This window comes from Lithobates pipiens, unplaced genomic scaffold (assembly GCF_037356315.1).
Source record: "Lithobates pipiens isolate NorthernLeopardFrog02 unplaced genomic scaffold, aLitPip1_a1.2 Scaffold_30, whole genome shotgun sequence".
Lineage (NCBI taxonomy): Eukaryota > Metazoa > Chordata > Amphibia > Anura > Ranidae > Lithobates > Lithobates pipiens.
In genome coordinates, this window is record NW_027507791.1 from 70,548,684 (window position 1) to 70,569,409 (window position 20,726).

Here is a 20,726-nt window from a genome sequence, read left to right on the forward strand (position 1 = left end):
ATCCACATCACCTAAAAATAAAAAGCACACCATGTATTATAAATATGCAGGCATCCATCTATTACCTGAAGCTCAGACACTGACCTGTTGTTGACACCATTTCGATCACTTCACCCAGCACTACCTGAACCTCTGCATCCACATCTTCATGTTGTGTGGTGAGTAAGGGGTTAACTGTTTACTATATTACAAAATAAACTTCCATATGTTCCGCCCACTGGTTATCTACACAAAAAACACTTTCTATTTCAAATGTAGCAGGCTCAACTATTACACAACATGAAGTTCTCAGTGTTCTAGCTACTATGACTGCCAACTTTTGACGGTAAGTTCTTTGCCTAATACCTTTATCTCTATTGTTATACTGTAATGTTCATTTATAACTATTTTCTCCCTTTATTATGTGATCACCCAGTGCTCAGGTCTAAAAAGGCATCAAATGCTTGTTTCCCAGCTCCACCTTGTATTGTAGAAATTTAACCTTACATTAAGCAAATTTAAAGGGGACACATAAAAGGAATGCCACAGATCCAAAATGAACAACCTGCTTTGCAGTGTCAGGTGCAGTGAGAGCCAATTTCAACTCCTTCTGCAGGACTGGGGTATCATTTTTAGTCTGGTCCACCATCTTAAAGCATATTTCCATTTTTGCAGTCAAATTTGAGAAACCCTAACTTTAAATTTTATGTTTGTTATGTATTTACACAGCATGCTTAATTTTTTTTAGATATTTCTTACTTTTTAGATGTTTCTGAGAAGGTGTCATGGCTGACTTCAATGTTTTTTGAAGAATGTTTGAATGAGCCTTAACAGGTCTGCCCTCTGTAACATACAAAGCAAGAAGCCAAGCAAGCCAAATAAGCCAAGCCTCTACTCCTTTAACCCTTTGCTAGGATAGACAGTGTTCAAATCTAGTTACAATTGATAATGAAGATCTACCTGCACGGTACAGACAGGGTTAATTATGGCAAACATAGCTTCCCAGCCTTCTCATAAGCAAAAAATTAAGCAGAATGTTTCCTTGCTGGAGGGTCCCGTTGTTAATAGGGTAAGCTGCAACGTTTACTTACTTTTTTGAGTTATGTTGTGTGAATGGGGACAGTAAAGTAGGCGCACGCCGATGTACGTCGGCAGAATGGCACGGACAGGCAAATGGGCGTACAGGTACGTCCCTATAAATTTGCCGCCGTGCCATCGCGTGCACGCCAGCCAGGACCTCCAAGAGTCGGGTCGCGAGTTCTGTGGACTCGATCGCCGCGGGGATACCTGCGATCGTCTTACGGGGAGGAAGAATGGGGAGATACTAATGTAACCAAGCATCTCCCCGTTCTGCCTAGTGACAGTGTCACTGATCTCTGCTCCGTGAGTGGGAGCAGAGATCAGTGACGTGTCACATGTAGCCACACCCCACCCCCACAATTAGAAACGCATCCCAGGACACACTTAACCCTTACCCTGCCCCCTAGTGGTTAACCCCTTCACTGCCAGTGTCATTTACACAGGAATCAGTGCATTTGTATAGCACTGATTTCTGTATAAATGACAATGGTCCCAAAAATGTGTCAAAAATATTCGACGTGTCCACCATAATGTCACAGTCACTATAAAAATCGCTGATCGCTGCCATTACTAGTAAAAATGCAATAAAACTATCCCCTATTTTGTAAACTCTATAACTTTTGCGCAAACCAATCAATTAACGCTTATTGAGTTTTTTTTACCAAAAATATGTAGAAGAATATGTATCAGCCTAAACTGAGGAATTTTTTTTATATATATATTTTTGGGGGATATTTATTATAGCAAAATGTAAAAAAGAATGCGTTTTTTTCAAAATTGTCGCTCTTTTTTTGTTTATAGCGTAAAAAATAAAAACCACAGGGGTGATCAAATACCACCAAAAGAAAACTATTTGTGGGAAAAAAGGATGTCAATTTTGTTTGGGAGCCACGTCACATGACCGCGCAATTGTCAGTTAAAGTGACACAGTGCCGGATCACAAAAAGTGCTCTGGTCAGGAAGGGGGGTAAAATCTTCCAGGGCTGAAGCAGATAAAGATGAGTTCCAACCCAGAAAAAAAGAAAAATTTAACGTTAGCAGCTACAAATACTGTAGCTGCTGACTTTTAATATAAAGGACACTTACTTGTCCTGTGATTTTGGCACCCCAAGCCGATCGATCCATCCATCCATCCACTGGCTCTGGGTGCAGGCTTCGGCATTACTAGAAAGGGACACCCAGCCTTGGAACTTGTCCAGTACACTCTTCAATGGCCACTTTTATTTAGTGTAGTTGCTGGCATGCAATGGGTATAGAGTCTTCATTGGCTTAATGGAGTAATCATGTCTGCTGTGTTCAGGGAAGTTTTATTACTTGTTCATTCAGATGGTGACTGTTTTTCTTATTGTCATTAGTCATTTTCTGCAAGTCTCCTCCAATCAGGTGGAAAATTGTATGGCTTACTACCTTGGGACTTTCCATTTGCTTCATACCCCAGGTTGATTTCTGTTTACCCTTTGGGTTCCATTAATGGGACAAACACTTCTTTGTAAACAAACGTCTTGGGGTACCACCTTACAGAAAGGTTGTGCTCAATTTAATGCAAAAGAAAAACATTTTGTCCATAGTAATATAAAAATATATAAGAAATATCAGTGTTCACACATGACGTGTGCACTCTCTTGAAATATGTCATTGTCTGCTTTTGAGGAAATGAGTCCTACTTTAAACTGACTGTATGGTTTTTGGTTTATTTTCATAATGGCCTTAGCCATTTCTGGGCATTCTGCCAAATTAGTATCTTACCTTATCTATGTGTACAGGACAGGCTACTCTGAACATGTGTGATACCACACTGTGGTCTCACAAAAATGTGGCTTTTATCATTTAAACATATTCCTTACATTGTAACTGCGCTGATCATAAAGTGCTTATACAATATTACCACTAAAAACAATATCGGTGAAATGTGCACATGTATTTAAACCAACAAGGTAAATATCCCCAATTATAAAAATGTGTACTCACAATTTCAAGTGCCTTTGAACCGGCACGGAGTCATTTCAGCAGTGTGTTCTTTAGGTTTGTTCTGCCGCTTCTTCTCCCGGGATCAGAGTACGTTCCAAGCCTCGATCTGGTACAGGTTGGGACAGGAAGTGACATCAGCGATTACCCAGAAACCTCTACACATTTTGCATACATACATGCTTCATCAGGGAGTTTACTGATGACGCATGTATGTATGTATACGAAACACAAAGGCTTCTGGGTAATCGCTGACGTCACTTCCTGTTACAACTCGTTGCAGATTGAGGCTTGGCACGCACGCCAAACCAGGAAGAGGAAGCGGCAGAACGAACCTAAAAAACAAACACACTGGAATGCACTTAAAATTGTGAGTGCACATTTTTGTAATTGGGGATGTTTACCTTGTTGGTTTAAATAAGTTTTACAAAAGTATATTGCGCAATGATGGCTATTTACTTCTTATGAGATACCAAGATTTAAGGAGTAACTAGTGCCAATCTAGTTGGAGAAATGCCAGGAAAGTGGAGTGGTTATCCCAATATGAACCAAAGGCAAAGTTTTTTATATAGCTCTGGTGAGAGACCATTTCAGAAGGTTGTGGTGATGCACGAAGTGGTGAAAAGGCTTCTAAAATAGCACGGATGTGATTTTGAGCATACTACGAACATAAGATAGAATTGTGACGTGGACTTTGGGAAATATTGTTAAAAACCTGTGTTCTGCAGTTTTTGATACTTTTGCAATTTTGCACTTGATAATTTAATAATTTACACTATAAATTTGCACAATAGAGCTATACAGTATTGATGTTTGTGCACATTTCACCGATATTGTTTTTAGTGGTAATATTGTATAAGCACTTCATGACCAGCGCAGTTACACTTTTTTTTATACGATATTATCTGACCAAAGGTAGAGAATTTCTAACTGCAGCAGATTTTAATCTAATCTTAAATATAATTTTTGCACCAGGTGAGCTTCGAGAACAGCGAACAATTTGGGGTGTTTGTGGTAAATTCTAAAAGGCACGGAACACCCTGTAAAAGTCTATGGGAGAAATCTAAAGTGTTAATTTTAAAGGCTTATATATGCACGTTATTGTAATAAAAAGTGTTTGGGGACCTGGGTCCTGCCCCAGGGGACATGTATCAATGCAAAAAAAAAGTTTCCATTACATCAAAGGGGGGGGGGGGGGCTTGGGTGGGGCCCAGCTTTTCCCTTACGTCAGAGGGGGCGGGGTCAGGTGACGGGCGGCCCCGTCCTCCTCAGCTAAGACATGTCAGGCTGCCGGGATTCCTGTAGTGTCTTCGGTGGAGACAGGATGGATGCGCTGGACCATCGGGAGAGATCACCCATCACTGGATCAGATCACCCATCTTTGGCCCCCGGAGAAGAGATCAGCCACCGCTGGAATCTTTTTTTTTTTTTTTTTTTTTTAATAAAGGATTTTTCCAACGGTGCGTGTGTGTTACTTTTGTACCCCCTTACCATTTCAAACAGGGGGGGGGCGGCATCTGGAGGTCCCTTTGTTAAAGGGGGCTTCCAGATTCTGATAAGCTCCCCGTCCGCAGACCCCCCACAACCACCGGCCAGGGTTGTGGGGATGAGGCCCTTGTCACAGACCCCCAAAGCATCCTCCCAATGTTGAGGGCATGTGGCCTGGTACGGTTCTTCTCCTGCGACCTGCCAGGTTGCGTGCTCGGATAAAGGGTCTGTTATGGATTTTTGGGGGGTACTCCACGTCAATTTTTTAAAAAATTGAAGCGGGGTTCCCCTTAATATCCACACCAGACCTGAAGGGCCTAGTAATTGAATTTGGGGGACCCTCACGCTTTTTTTTTTTTCAATAACTTTCAATGACTGTTCTCTGTATTATGGGGTGCCGACAATTCATTATAGCCACCAGTGCTTTTAAATGACTTTTAAATGACTGCAGAAATGACACTTTGTGCAGGGACAGTTCTAAGCACTGGAAACATGCGCCCCTTTACAGGCATACTATACACACCCCCAGGTACAAAATTTAAAGGAATATTACACTTTTATTGTTTCACTTTAAGCATTATTAAAATCACTGCTCCTGAAAAAACGGATGTCTTTAAAACTTTTTTTTGCATTGATACATGTCCCGTGGGGCAGGACCCAGGTCCCCAAACACTTTTTAGGACAATAACTTGCATATTAGCCTTTAAAATTAGCACTTTTGATTTTGAACGTTTGAGTCCCATAGACTTTAATAGGGTTCTAAAGTTCACGCAAATTTTAGGTCTGTTCGCAGGTTCTGGTGCGAACCAAACCAGGGTGTGTTGGGTTCATCCTTACAGGTGACACATTTTTTTCATATTCCTTATACTATTTGGTATGGTAATTTCAAACTGTTACAAAATTTTGGTTAATATATAGTCAAAACAACAATGGTCAATACATAATGGCAAGTGAGAAACAAACTTGAACCATTTCCAATTCAGTACTGTACATTATACTTTTTTCTGCTGGATGCAAACACATAAAACAAATTAGAATGTTAAGCTGGACACAGAGCACCACCAGCTGGACCTCCCGAAGAAGTACACAGTTCACACAGCAACAACTTTCTCAAGAAAACCGGATACATATACAGAAATAAAACTTGTTTTGTGAACAGAAACTGGAAGAGGATGGGTGTGTGTGTGTGTGGGGGGGGGGGGGGGGGGGGGGGGCGGGGGGGATGCAAAAAGTGAGAAATGTGCTGGATTTTTATAGAATTTTATATAGGGGATATTAACACCAGCTCAGCTACAGTTAAATAAATTCTTCAATATACCTAACCCACGTTGATCAAGTTTAAAGAGGATGTAAAACCCATTCTGTAAACTTGTACCTACAGGTAAGCCTATAATAAAGCTTACCTGTAGGTACTATGAATATCTCCAATTTGCTATAGCTATCTGGATCCAGATATTTACATTATACTTTAAAAGAAATAAAAAAAAATTAATAGAAAGTTTTAATAAATATCCTACCCTTACAAAAAAAATAAAATAAAAACACTGTACTGTCACAACAAGTGTTTAGAGAATGTATGATGTGTGAATATTCTTAGCCCCCAAGTGTATAACTTTACATTTATCAACATTAAACCTTATTTGCCACTTCATTGCCCAATTAGACTTTATTGTCGGCTTGTAAATTGGAGACATCCTGTAAGGACGTTATTCTGCTGCAACACCTGACCATTTTGTAGCTTGAAGCCTGAAACTACAAAAACGCTGGAGGGGAAAAAATAAATTATTCTCTATGGAGGTGGTTCACATCTTCCACTCCAAAACACCTGAAGCCAGAAGCTCCAAAACACCAAGTTCTGGAACTTTTTTTTAGGCAGATTTGGCCATTTTTCTGCTTTTTACAACGCTACGCTCAGGTGTGAATGGGACCTTAGTGTCATCTGCAAAGACAGAAATGGTACTTTTAATCCCAGACCCAATATCATTTATAAAAATATTAAAAAGTAAGAGTCCCAACACTGAACCTTGGGGTACATCACCAATAACCTTAGACCATTCCGAGTACGAGTCATTAACCACTACTCTCTGAATTCTGTCTTAGTTTTCTATCCATTTACAAATTGATCTTTCCAATCCTGTATACTTTACCTTACACATAAGTCGTGTGTGGGGAACTGTGTCAAACACTTTTGCAAAATCCAGGTATACCACATCCACAGCCGCCCTCTGTCCAAGGTTTTACTTATCTCCTCATAAAAAGAAATCAGGTTTGTTTAACAACTTATATCTTTCATGAATCCATACTGTCTGTTGCTTAACCACATCAATACCGGGCACTTAAACACCTTCCTGCCCAGACAAATTTTGAGCTTTCAGCGCTGTTGCACTTTGAATGACAATTGCGCGGTCATGCTACTCTGTACCCAAATAAAATTGTTATCATTTTTTTTCCCACAAATAGAGCTTTCTTTTGGGGGTATTTTATCACCTCTACGGTTTTTATTTTTTGCTAAACAAAATTGTTGAAAAAAAATATGTTTTTTTTTGTTTCAGTTTCAAAGCATTGTAAATAAGTAAGTTTTCTCCTTCACTGATGGACACTGGTGGGGCGGCACTGAGGGGCACTGATAAGGCGGCACTGATGAGGTGGTACCGATAATGTGGCACTGATGAGGTGGCATTGATGGGCACTGATATGTGGCACTGATGGGCGACACGGAAGGACGCTGATAGGTGGCACAAATTGGCACTGATAGCTGGCACGGATTGGCATGGATAGGCGGCACGAATGGGCATGGCTAGGTGGCACAGATGGGCATGGATGAGCACTGATAGGCGACATGGATGAGCACTGATAGGCGGCACGGATGGGCGCTGATAGGTGGCACGGATGGGCACTGATAGGTGGCATGGATGGGCGCTGATAGGTGGCATTGTATTGTACTGATGGATGCCAATCAGTGCCAAACAATGCATGCCAATCAGTGATGCCCATTGTGGGCACTGATTGGCATCCATTGTGGGCACCGACTGACATCACTGGTGGTCTAGGGTGGCAGACCTGGTGCTGGGCATCCCTGGTGGTCTGCTGGCGTCCCTGGTGGTCCAGTGTGGGCATCCTCGGGGGCGATCAGCACAGACCCCCCCCGTCAGAGGAGCAGCCAACCGGCTCTCCTCTACTCGCGTCTGACAGACGTGAGTGAGGAAAAGCTGATCACCCGCTCTACCTATTTACACTGTGATCAGCCGTGATTGGACACAGCTGATCACGTCAGAGACTCGTCGGAGACTCTTTACTGAGATCGTAGTTGCGGGGTGTCAGACTGACACCCCGCAACAATGATCGCCGCGATGCGCGGCTCAAAATCCTGAGGACAGTCTATGACGTCCAGTCAGGATTTTGAAACCACTTTATCCACTTCAACCACTTCATGGAGTCTCCGTCCATTTTCTCACTGTGTGTGTGTGGGGCATGTTCCGCCTGCTGCCAATTGCTGCAGAATTCAGTGATGTTGGGAGGCGGAGCAGAGTCAGCTGACGGCCAGTAGCGTGAAGGAGGAGCTCCCTGATCTGTGAGGAGACCCCATATCAGGAGAGGCATCACTGGAGTCACAGTCATCCCTATCCCCACCACTGCCACTGGTGTTATCCCTATCCCCACAACTGATGTCATTGGACTAATCCCATCCCTCCATCACCATCAGTGGACCGATCTCATCCCCTTCACCACCACTACTGCCACTGATCCCACCCCCCCACCACCCCCATTTGACTGGTCCCATTCCTCCATCACCATAAGTGGACTGAACCCACCCCCCCCCACCACCACCACCTCTGCCACTGATCCCATCCCCCCACCGCAACTGCCACTGATCCATGGAGGGGACCTTCATTGAAGGTTCAAGTTACACCTCTGAGCTCAGCTGTGAGGAAAGATTAGCTGAACAGTTGTAAAGTCAGAAGGTTTTTCTATCTTAGTGCTTAGATTATGTATATCTGCAGTCAGTGATGATGGAGGAAGGTCTCTATATACAGGAAGGAAGGTGAGTGTATATATAGCTGTATATAGGAAGGGCTGGTGCTCCCGCTAGGTGAACTAGGCAGCCGCCTAGGGCGCACTGCCACCTAGGGGCGCAACCCTAGCCACTGGCTCCCCTCCAGAGGATCGGATCTCCCCTGGCGGGTGGTGGCTGGTGCGGTGCATTGTGTAGCTTCATGTGGCTGGCCATCTGGCTGGCTGCAGAGTCGCTGAGCGGAGAAAATGTGCAGGCAGATCCCCCCCTCCCGGTGCCAGGGGAAACCGTGCTGATGTCCAGCAGCCATGGGTGTCAGCTCTCTGCATTGTGCACAGAGGGAGATAGCCAGGATGGAGTCACCCAGGTCCGGACTGGTCATAGGACATACGCTGGGCCACTTGTCCTGGAGCTGGAGGAGCCCAAAGCAAAGCTGCTCTTTCAGCCTGCCCTGCTTACCCAGCCCGGCGGTGGAACCGAATGTTCAGCTGATCTGAACGGGGAGGAGCTGGAGGAGGTCTGCCATGCGTGAGCTGCGAGTCACAGCCTGTAGGAGACCCCATCTCCTGATCCTGGGACTGGTGACAACCATGACACCACCTGCCGCCTGCTGCCTGACATGTTGGGTGAACTGGAAAGAAGTGCCCCAAGGTATGAACTTGTCAGGTGGTGGGGGGGAGGCCCTGGGGATGAAGGCTTCCAGTCAGACCTGTAAGGGGGTTAGCTCGGCAGCGGGTGTGTGTGACCCCCTGGATGGGTTCACAACACAAAATTAGGCACAGCAGACAGCGTTGTAGGTGCAAAAAAACAAAAGATGCGGTTTATTTATGCTACATGCAGTGATACATATAACAGCCAAACAAAAATAAAACATGAAAATAAATCCTGGTCAGCTTGACCTCTAATTACACACTTAGATTCCCTGTCTACCAACTGAGTGCAGCCTTGTGCTGCACCAGTCCCTGTCTCTGTTGTAGAGGTTTGCCACACAGGCGTTAACTCACCGCACAGAACAGGTGTCACACTCCCCAGTCTATACAAACACAAAACTGGTTCCAGGATGGAGCATCTCCCTAAGCATGCTGGGGTTTTTTGTAGAGGTCTTAATGAGCCCACTTACTTCAGCTGGGCTCATTAACTCTTCCCCTCTAATTATACAAGTCTGCATAAAGCCTGAATCTAGGGCACACATATTTCCCATCCTGGATACAACCAGGTGACTTTACCTGCGTGCTGCCACAGACCTTATCACTGGTGTGTGACCTTCTCCACTTGGCTGCACCCCCCTCCTGTCCACCTGGCTCCATCCATCCACCTGACTCATCCCTCCATTAGGCTCCATCCATCCACCTGTCTCCACCCCCCACCTGACTCATACCTCCACCTCGCTCCACCCCCACCGGGCTGCATCCCCCCACCTGGCTCCATCCCCCCACCTGGCTCATCAATCCACCTGGCTCCATGCATCCACCTGGCTCCATGCATCCACCTGGCTCCATTGCCCCCCCCGGCTCCACCCCCACCTGGCTCCACCCACCCATCTTGCTCCATCCATCCACCTGACTCTATTCATCCAACTGGTTCAACCCATCCACCTGGCTCCATCCATCCACCTGTCTTCATCCCCCCACCTGGCTCCATCCATCCACCTGACTTATCCCTCCATCTGGCTCCATCCATCCACCTGGCTCCATTCCCCCACCTGGCTCCATCCCCCCACCTGGCTCCATTCATCCAACTGGCTCAACCCATCCACCCGGCTCAACCCATCCACCCGGCTCAACCCATCCACCCGGCTCAACCAATCCATCCCGGCTCAACCAATCCACCCGGCTCCATCCATTTACCCGCCTCATACCTCCACCTGTCTCCACGCATCCACCTGGCTCCATCCATCTGACTCATACCTCCACCTGGCTCTATCCACCCATCTGGCTCCATCCATCAACCTGGCTCACCCCTCCACCTGGCTCCATCCATCAACCTGGCTCCACCCATCAACCTGGCTACATCTCTCCACCTGACTCCACCCATCCACCTGGCTCCATTCATCGAACTGGCTCCACCCATCCACCTGGCTCCATTCATCCAACTGGCTCCATCCCTCCATCTGGCTCCATCCATCCACCTTATTCAACCCATCCACCTATCTCCATCCCCCCACCTGGCTCCATCCATCCACCTGACTCATCCCTTCACCTGGCTCATCCCTCCATCCATCCACCTGGCTCATCCCTCCATCCATCCACCTGGCTCATCCCTCCATCTGGCTCCATCCATCCACCTGACTCATCCATCCACCTGACTCATCCCTCCAGCTGGCTCCATCCATCCACCTGGCTCCATCCATCCCCCCACCTGACTCCATCCATCCCCCCCACCTGACTCCATTCCTCCACCAGGAATTCTGGTGCTAAAATTATTGAATTCATTTTTAATATTTTTTGGGGGGGGTGCAATTAGCTGGTCTTGCCAAGGCGCAAAATAGACTAACAGTGGCCCTGTATACAGAACAGGTGATGTATATCTGCAGTCAGTGATGGAGGAAGGTCTCTATATACGGGAAGGTGGGTGTATAGTTGTATACACCCACCTTCCTTCCTGTATATACACATACTTTATGCCCTTCATATTGTACAGGCCTTATTGGATGGGCACAGTGAGGCTGCATTTGATGGACACAGTGAGGCCGCATTTGATGGACACAGTGAGGCTGCATTTGATGGGCACAGTGAGGCCATTTGACGGGCAAAGGGAGGCTGCAATTGACGGGCAAAGGGAGGCTGCAATTGACGGGCAAAGGGAGGCTGCAATTGACGGGCAAAGGGAGGCTGCATTTATTGGCAGGTGCAGTGAGGCTGCATTTATTGACAGGAACAGTGAGGCTGCAATTGATGGGCACAGGGAAGCTGCATTTATTGACAGGCGCAGTGAGGCTGCATTTATTGACAGGAACAGTGAGGCTGCATTTATTGACAGGAACAGTGAGGCTGCAATTGATGGGCACACTGAGGCATTTTCAATATTTTATCTAGCAGTAATGATACATAATCATCTGATAAATGGCTATTTACAGTCCTGAATTACTAACAGTTTAATTTTTCCTTTTTTGCACCCCTCCAAAATTTTGAGCACCAACTGCCACTGTTCATCACTGTTCTATGTTTTCTCTATTTGTGAATAATGGCTTTCACCGTGGTTCTCTGGAGTTCCAAAACCTTAGAAATGGCTTTTTAACCCTTTCCAGATCCAGACCTTTTTAGATCGCTGCATGATATGCTTCACTTTGTCAGACAGCTTCTAATTTAAGTGATTTCTTGATTCATCAGGTCTGGCAGTAATCAAGCCTGGGTGTGGCAAGTGAAATTTAGCTCTGCCTTCCAAAAAAATGTGGTTGATCACAGTTCATTCAAGATTTAGAAAGTGGGGGCTATTACCAGCCATGTTTGGACAGGTTTTTTCCCTTAATAAATGAAATAATAAATTAAAAAATGCATTTTGGATTTACTCAGGATATCTTTCTTTGTGTAATATTAAAATTTGTTCGGTGATCTGAATTATTTAAATGTGACAAGTATGCAAGATAAAAATAATTAGGAAGGGGGAAAATAATTTTTTTCACAGCACTTTACATACACTTTAATGTAGAGCATAGCTGAGATTAGGCAAAATCTTAAAGTGGAACTTCAGTCAAATTGCAAAATGCACTGCTGAACAACATACAGTATACTGAATGTAAACTGTTTTACTGCCAAAGAATTTGGGATTCTGTTCAGACAGCTCCAGCTCCCATGCTAGACAGAAGATATAGGTACCACCCTGAAAAATCCAATACCTCACGCTGGACTAAATTGCAGCTGAGCAATGCAGTCTGGTCTAGGTCCTGCACTCACCTGTTTTTGTAAAATAATGTATTATTAAAGGCATCCTGTTACAAGAATAGAACGATCAAGTGCCCTTTAAAAAACAAAGCCCTGTCTGCTGCCCCATATGCTCCCACATCCCTAGTCACTTGGTCATGGTGGGGTGGTTTCAGAAGCAGTTTCATGATATTTTTCTGACACATTCAGGCTTCTGTATAAACACCATGTAGCATCCCCTAGTGTTGCTATAGTGGTAGAGTTAGTATTTTTGTGTTAGAGTAGGTTTATTGTCAAGCTTGGCTGGTAGCCAAGCCTGTGTTTTTCTGGGTCAGGGTTGAGTGATTCAGGGAGGCTGGGTGACTCAGCAGCAGCATATCTAATCACTCCCCCTGCTTGCTGGAAACTTGAAGATTCCAGAAGCAGCTGGGAGAAGTGTAGAAGGAGCTGTCTGGAGTATTCTGAGGGCCCTGACCAATCTCCGGAAGATGGGTTGGCAGGGGCAGGCCCGCTCAAATAATCAGGGTCAGCCCAATTAGGGTAGTGTGATTTCGGGTGGAAGATGGAGATGGAGTTTTAGGCTTGGGCTCGGATGCGGAAGGGACCCTTCTCATGACACACAAAGGGATCCTGACCAGGAGGCATGGGAGCAAGGTGAGGATACCTGAAGGACACTGTCGGGCAAATCTCCACGGAGAAAGACAGCAAAGACGGCTGGTGAGTGTTACAGTCAGAGGACTGAGAGACATGCTTGAAGGTACCCTCTATCCATGTATGCCAACTTCTAAGGGGTCTAATGGCCTTAGCCTCATATCCAGATTTCATGTACTGCGCAGCTGTCCGATTTCCCTCCCTACCATGGACGGCCCATTGCCCATGATGATTCACATTGCTTTCAGTGGACTCTGCTTCCAGAGACCACCTGGGGTTTTACCTTCAGAACGGTTATTGTTTGCGCATTTATCACTATAACCGGCCACCGGACTATTTTACATGGCCTTACCAGTCTGCTAGAAAACTACTCCTCACGTTATAGCTCTATATAAACATGTTCGGCAGACAACTAGACAATCCGATGAAAATCTCCACTAGACGAAACAATATTATGGCTCCTTTCTATCTATACCAAAATATCTCACCAGAACAGAATGCCTTCTGCCATCTACTTATGAAATTACTCCACCCAAAATGAAAATACTCCACACAACACTGACACCAATTACACACTCAAACCATACAGTTACCTATATCCGACACTCAAAGCATACAATTACCTATACCAAAAACTTTAGGTTGTATTGATTAGGACCTATAGTGGCCTGTTACCTCAGCTTATATGGGAGGCCTGCCACCTGCCAATACCAGTTGGGGATTGGTCAGGGCTCCTCAAATGCGCTGCCTACCACTCCAGTTCTAGGCCCTGCCCCTCTTCCAGAACATTCTTTCCTGGAAGCAGGGTGAGCGCCCAAGCACTGAAGCACAGCTGGTCACACCCACTGCTACACTAACCACTCCCTGCCCCCAGGTCAAAACAAACAGGCCTAGCTTGAAGCATAGGCCTGCCTAAATTCACCTGTACTGACAGTTCCTTACCAGAAAAACCTATGGAAGAGGGTGCTACATCAGGTTTTCCAATGGAGTGGCACTTTGCATGGGGGCACCCGTGCAGGAGCGCTCCCGAGTCCTGCTGCTGCGTCCACTGACACAGATAGCGGGGCTTGGCCCCCACCCCCTGCTCCTGGTTCACTGAATTTGAAGCCAATAGCTCCTGCTGCTATCAATCTATCCAATGAGGACAGAGACAGCAGTTGGAGCCACTGGGCTTGTGCACATCGCTAGAACAGATGGGCTCAGGTAAAGAAAAGGGGGGGTGGGGCTCTGGGGCTGCTGCAGCAAAGAAGGTTTGTCACCTTAATACATAGAATGCATTAAGGTGAAAAACCATGAGGCTTTACATCCCTTTAACCACTTGCCGACCGGCTCACGCTGATATAAGTCGGCAAAGTGGCACAGGTGCACAAAGCAATGTACCCGTACGTCGCTGCGTCATCTGCCACAGGAGCATGCCCATGGGTCCTGCGGACTCGATGTCTGCCAGTGGCCTGCGATCGTGGCACGGAGAGGCAGAATGGGGAGATGCCTATGTAAACAAGGCATTTTCCTGTTCTGCCTAGCAACATGACAGGGATCTACTGCTCCCAGTGATCAGGAGCAAGGATCTCTGTCATGTTCTAGTAAGCCCACCCCCCCCTACAGTTAGAACATGCTGAGGGAACACAGTTAACCCCTTCATCGCCCCCTAGTGTCTAACCCCTTCCTTGCCAGTGACATTTACACAGTAATCAGTGCATTTTTATAACACTGATCACTGTATAAATGCCAATGGTCCCAAAATAGTGTCAAAAGTGATCTGTAGGCCGCAATGTCGTAAATCACAATAAAAAAAAAAAAAATAGCAAAAGAATATATTAATAAAAAATGCCATAAATCTATCCTCTATTTTGTAGATGCGATAACTTTTGCGCAAACCAGTCAATGTACGCTTATTGCAATTATTTTTTACCAAAAATATGTAGAAGAATACATATTGGCCTAAACTGTGAAAGAAATTAGTTTTTTATATATTTTTGGGGGGATATTTATTATAGCAAGTTAAAAAAAAATAGCTTTTTTTCCAAATTGTTGCATTTTTTTTGTTTATAGCGCAAAAAAATAAAAAAGAGGTGATCAAATACCACAAAAAGAAAGCTCTATTTGTGAGAAAAAAAATGACGTAAATTTTGTTTGGGTACAGTATCGCATGACCATGCAACTGTCAGTTAAAGCGACGCAGGGTCGTATTGGAAAAAAGGGCTTGGTCAGGAAGGGGGTAAATCCTTCCAGGGCTGAAGTGGTTAAAACAGACTGGGACAGGGAAGCACAATATTTAATGAAGGGACTATGCCTTACAAGACTATGTTGTGTAAAAGTGAGGGGGACTCTATTGCTGCTGTGCCAGACGAAGGGACTGCAGAACAGCCTATAGACCACAGTGTGTTGGCTGTTGCAGAGATGAACCCTGTCATGCGAGGAGGTCCGACTGAGCATGAACGCACAGCAGAAATTTTGCCCACAACGCATGAAGGAAAAAATTATGTTGTGTGTTTTGTGATGACAGACATGCTCAAAGAAATGTTAGAATTATGGAGTGTACAGCCAATGTATATCTTTCTGTCCTCTCCTGCCTTAGGAGAGCTTGTACCATGGGGTACTGCTAACTGCAGATTGATATTACAGTCTGTACTGTGCAGAGATAGCAATGTTTGAATCATTTAATGCAATGTTTGGAGTTATTGTGAAAAGTTGTCTCAGTGTGTTGGATTGTGTCGCGTACCTAGTAGTTGAGCCTGGAATGCAGGAAGCGGCCCCTCGTATCCCCTGGCTAATGAACCCCTGGAGATGGAGACAGGTATTCAAAAGTTCAGGGGGCACAAGTGCCTGGCGGATGGAGACCGGTCCGGATAAGCAGCAGGGCACCGACAGCGAGTAGGTAGAGCTGATGGTACTTGACTGTAGCAGGCAGGCACAAGTGGATAGACTGGCGGGCAGGTGGACGTCAGGAAATACAGGAACCCCAACGGGTAAGCAGGAACAGCAGGGTCAGGTGCAGGCCGGGTCAGCAGGGATCGATCAGCAAGGTACAAGAGGATGAGGCAGAGACGTGGTCAGACAAGCAGAGGTCGTAGGCAGGCAGCAACGGATCAGGGTCAAGGAACAAGCCGGATATCAGGAACCAAAGTAACAGGTACAGGTACAGAAAGCAAGGTCACGGACACGCTGTAGACTGGACAGCACGGATGGGAAGGAGCAAGTGCCTTAAGAAGACCTTAGGGCGCCAAAACGGTCGTACGACGGGTCAGCGCGCCCCCGCGAGTAGACGTGCGCCCGTTCGTGACCCCACGTGTGTGCGTGCGCACGTTCATGTTGACGCGAGTGCGTTCGTTCGCTTTAGCGCGCGTCAAGGGGAAACGACGGGTTCTCCACGGCAGGTTTCTACGGGTAAGTCTCCTGTGTACGGCCGAAACGCCAGGGTGATCGTGACATTGCCCCCCTCCAAGGGGCAGCCTCCGGATGCCCAACTGAGCCAACTTATTCGGGTGGGAATTCTTGAAGGCACGGATGAGTCTCTTGGCATGGATGTTAGCTTCTGGCTCCCAGGAGTTCTCCTCAGGTCCGTACCCCTTCCACTTGACCAAGAATTGGACCTGGTTCTTTCTCTTCCTACAGTCCAGAATGGCCTCGATTTCAAACTCAATCTCCCCATTGACCAACACGGGTTCCGGGGGACTGGAGATCCTGTCAGCGAAGGGATCCGCGACTGCGGGTTTGAGAAGCGACACATGGAACACTGGATGAATTCGGAAGGATTCAGGAAGTTTGAGTTCAAACGCCACGTCATTTAATTTCCTCTTGATCGGGAAGGGACCCACGAATTTCGGGCCCAACTTCTTGGAGGGGCAGGACAGTCTAAGATTCAAGGTGGACAACCAGACCCGATCCCCAAACTTAAGATCCAGCTCCCCTCTTCTCCTTCTGTCGAAGACTTCCTTGTTATGCTCCTGTGATTTGGCCAGGGTTTCTTGTAAGAGCTTGTTATTTTCTTCAAAGAAGTTGAGTTTCTTCTGAACCGCTGGTACCGAACACTCGGGAAGACTGCCAGACAAAAACAACGGATGGAACCCAAAGTTCGCATAAAAAGGGGACTGCTTGGTGGCCGAGTGGATTGTGTTATTGTAAGCGAACTCAGCCATCGGTAACAGAGAGACCCAGTCGTCTTGGGAGAAGGACGAAAAACAGCGAAGATACTGTTCCAGTGTCTGATTCGTCCTCTCGGTCTGACCGTTGGTCTGCGGGTGGTAGGCTGAGGACAGGCAAAGATCGATCTTCAGAGTTCCACAGAGCGCCCTCCAAAATCTTGAGGTGAACTGCACCCCCCTATCAGATGTGATGTTGGCGGGGATGCCATGAAGTCTCACAATTTCCTTAACAAAGGCGTTAGCTGTCTCTGCGGCTGAGGGGGTGCCCTTCATGGGCAAGAAGTGAGCCATCTTGGTGAGTCTGTCGACTACGACAAAGATCGTTGAATGGTTCTCCGAAGGGGGGAGTTCGATGATAAAATCCATGGAGATCATCCTCCATGGTCTATCAGGAACAGGTAGCGGTCTTAGTAGACCCCAGGCTCTTGACTTGTCGCCCTTACTCTGAATACAGGTGGCACAGGCCTGTACATACCTCTTGCAGTCGTCCTTCATCCGTGGCCACCAAAATGTACGCCTGAGTAATTCCAGGGTTTTGAATACCCCAAAGTGGCCAGCCAGAGGATGGTCATGACAGGAGGCCAGAACCAGAGTCCGAACTGCCTGGGGAACAAAGATCCTGTTCCCATGCCACAGAAGGTCATCGCTGGAAGACAACGGGGCACTGGGTGGAGGTGTAGCGCCTATGGAAGCCCGCTTGACCTGAGACACCACATCTCCCTGGAGTAGAAGAAAGTTCCCAGCAGAAAGGATGGTATCGGTAGGTGGCAAGTTTTCCGGCTGACTAAACATGCGGGATAAAGCGTCTGGCTTAGTATTCTTGGATCCGGGAAGGTAAGTGATGTGGAATACAAATCTTGAGAAAAAGAGTGCCCACCTGGCCTGACGAGGCTTCAATCTCTTAGCTGTCTTTAAGTATTCCAAGTTTTTGTGGTCGGTATAGACCAGGATTGGATGGATAGCCCCCTCCAGCAGGTAGCGCCACTCCTCGAGTGCAGACTTAACTGCTAATAACTCCCGATCTCCGACGTCGTAATTTCTTTCGGCCTCTGACAATTTGCGATAGAAGAAAGCAACCGGATGGAGTAAGGACTTGGGTCCCTGCCTCTGGGAAAGTATCGCTCCGACTGCTATTTCTGAAGCGTCAACTTCGAGGGTATACGGTAGAGCGGGATCGGAGTGCTTCAGGACCGAAGCCGAGACAAACAAATCCTTCAGGGTCTTGAAGGCCTCTTGTGCTTCGGGGGTCCAACGGAACCTTTGGCCCTGCTTGGTCAGCCCGGTAATGGGGGCGATAATAGAAGAGAATCCCTTTATGAATTTACGATAGAAATTAGCGAAGCCCACAAATCGCTGAACTCCCTTCCTATCGGAGGGGGCAGGCCAGTCCTGGATTGCGGAGATTTTCTGGGGATCCATCTCTACCCCTCTAACCGAGATGACCAGGCCGAGGAACTGAATACTCTGCTGTTCGAAAACACATTTTTCGGGCTTGGCGTACAGACCGTGAAGGCGGAGACGGGTCAGAACCTTCTTAACATGTTCCCGGTGGATGGCTAGAGTGGAGGAAAAGATTAAGATGTCATCCAGGTAAATAATTACAAACAAATCAAGATAATCTCTAAAAATGTCATTGACAAAATGCTGGAACGTGGCTGGGGCATTACACAACCCGAATGGCATCACTAAGTATTCGTAGTGCCCGAAGCGGGTACGGAAGGCTGTTTTCCACTCATCACCCTTTCTAATACGGACGAGGTTGTAGGCACCCCGAAGATCCAGCTTTGTGAACAACTTAGCGGAACCCAGTCTCTGAAAAAGTTCAGGTACTAACGGCAGGGGGTAGCGATTTTTAATGGTGATCTTGTTTAGAGCCCGATAGTCCACACATGGGCGCAGGGAGTGGTCTTTTTTTTCCACGAAGAAAATCCCAGCGCCAGCTGGGGAGGTAGAGGGTCGGATAAATCCTTTTTCAAGGTTATCATCCAAGTAGGACTTCAGGGTACTCAGTTCAGACTCGGATAGAGGGAAGATTCTTCCGAAGGGGATTTCTGCCCCCCGGAGCAGTTCTATAGGGCAATCATATGGCCTATGGGGAGGAAGAGTCTCTGCCCCCTTCTTACTGAAGACATCTAGAAAAGCGTGGTATTCCTTGGGTACAGCTTGTCGGGTTTCATCATCCGATTCCAGGCAGAGAAGGGCCGAGGAGTCCCCGTTGGGAGTCGGGCAGCAATGCTGGAGACAGTAGTCCGAGGGGAATTCAATTATTCCAGTGGCCCAATCAATGCGTGGGTTGTGTGCCTTCAACCAAGGCATACCTAGCATGATGGGGAACAGAGGAGACTGGATGACGTCTAGGCAAAGGAGTTCTTGGTGAGTTCCGGCGATGACAGCGGATAGAGGGCTAGTCTCCTGGGTCACTGGTCCTGATCCCAAGGTAGACCCGTCAGCCAGGTATACCGAGAGCCCCTTCTCTCTCGGTCTAAGGGGAATCCTGTTCTTTCGGGCGAAGGACGAGTCTACAAAGCCACTGCATGCCCCGGAGTCAATAACTGCGTGGGTTGGAATAGTCCTTCCTGGAAGCTGTAAAAGAACAGGAACAGCCAGATGAGAGGTGTTATCAGACAACACAGGTGAGGGAACAGGTGGAACAAGGAGGCACTTACGCATCTTAGCTGGGCAAGAGCGAACAAAGTGCCCTGGTTCTCCGCAATACAGACAGAGGTTGTTGACCCGGCGACGTTGGCGTTCTTCTGGAGTCAGAGATGGGCGGAGTAGCCCCAGCTGCATGGGTTCCGGGGTGTCCAATGTGGATGCGGCTGGAACAGGAGGAGTTGGGTGACTAGGCACCCGTGGTAGCATCCAGATCGGGCGAGTAGTTGTGGAAGAACGTTCTTGGCCGCGCTCCCTCAAACGCCTGTCAATTTGGACAGAGGTGTCTATCAGGGCTTCCAGAGTCTCAGGGACACCCACACGTGCCAACTCATCCTTCAGAGCCTCGGAGAGGCCCATGCGGAACTGATACCGCAGGGCCGCGTTGTTCCAGTCTGTGTCTGCGCTCCATCGTCAGAACTCTGAGACGTAGTCCTCCACAGGCCTGCGACCTTGTTGCAGGGCATGTAAGGCTGCTTCTGCGGTTGCAGCGAGTTGGGGATCCTCATAGAGTCTGGACATTGCCTGGAAGAAGGTATTCATGGAGTCTAAGGATGGGTCCTTTCGTTCCAACAGACGGTGTGCCCAGGCCTGAGGTTCATCTGTTAGCAGAGAGATGATAAATCCCACCTTCGTCACCTCAAGGGAGAAGGTCCTAGGCTGCAGGGCGAAATAGAGTTCGCAGGAGTTGCGGAAGGCCCTGAACTTGTTCCGGTCTCCCGCGAATCGTTCCGGAGTTGGGACCCTGGGTTCGGGTGGCATCATCACGACTGACGGTGGAGCATGGGCCCCTGGAGCAACTGGTGCAGAAGCAGATAGCGCCTGGACTTGTTCCTCCAGTCTACCGTAGCCTTCCTGTAGACTCTTAACTGCCTGAGTAAGGCCGGCCAGGTG

At 47.2% G+C, this 20,726-nt stretch overlaps 1 protein-coding gene across 1 annotated transcript in view; it reads left to right on the forward strand.

Moving 5' to 3' along the window:
* The first annotated feature begins 242 nt into the window (after positions 1 to 242).
* Positions 243 to 20,726, forward strand: part of LOC143942963 (potassium channel, subfamily K, member 16-like) — a 114,948-nt gene continuing 94,464 nt past the window's right edge. The window contains exon 1 of the mRNA XM_077464408.1: positions 243 to 325. The gene's annotated coding sequence lies outside the window, so the exon portion shown is untranslated. The remainder of the gene's footprint in view (positions 326 to 20,726) is intronic.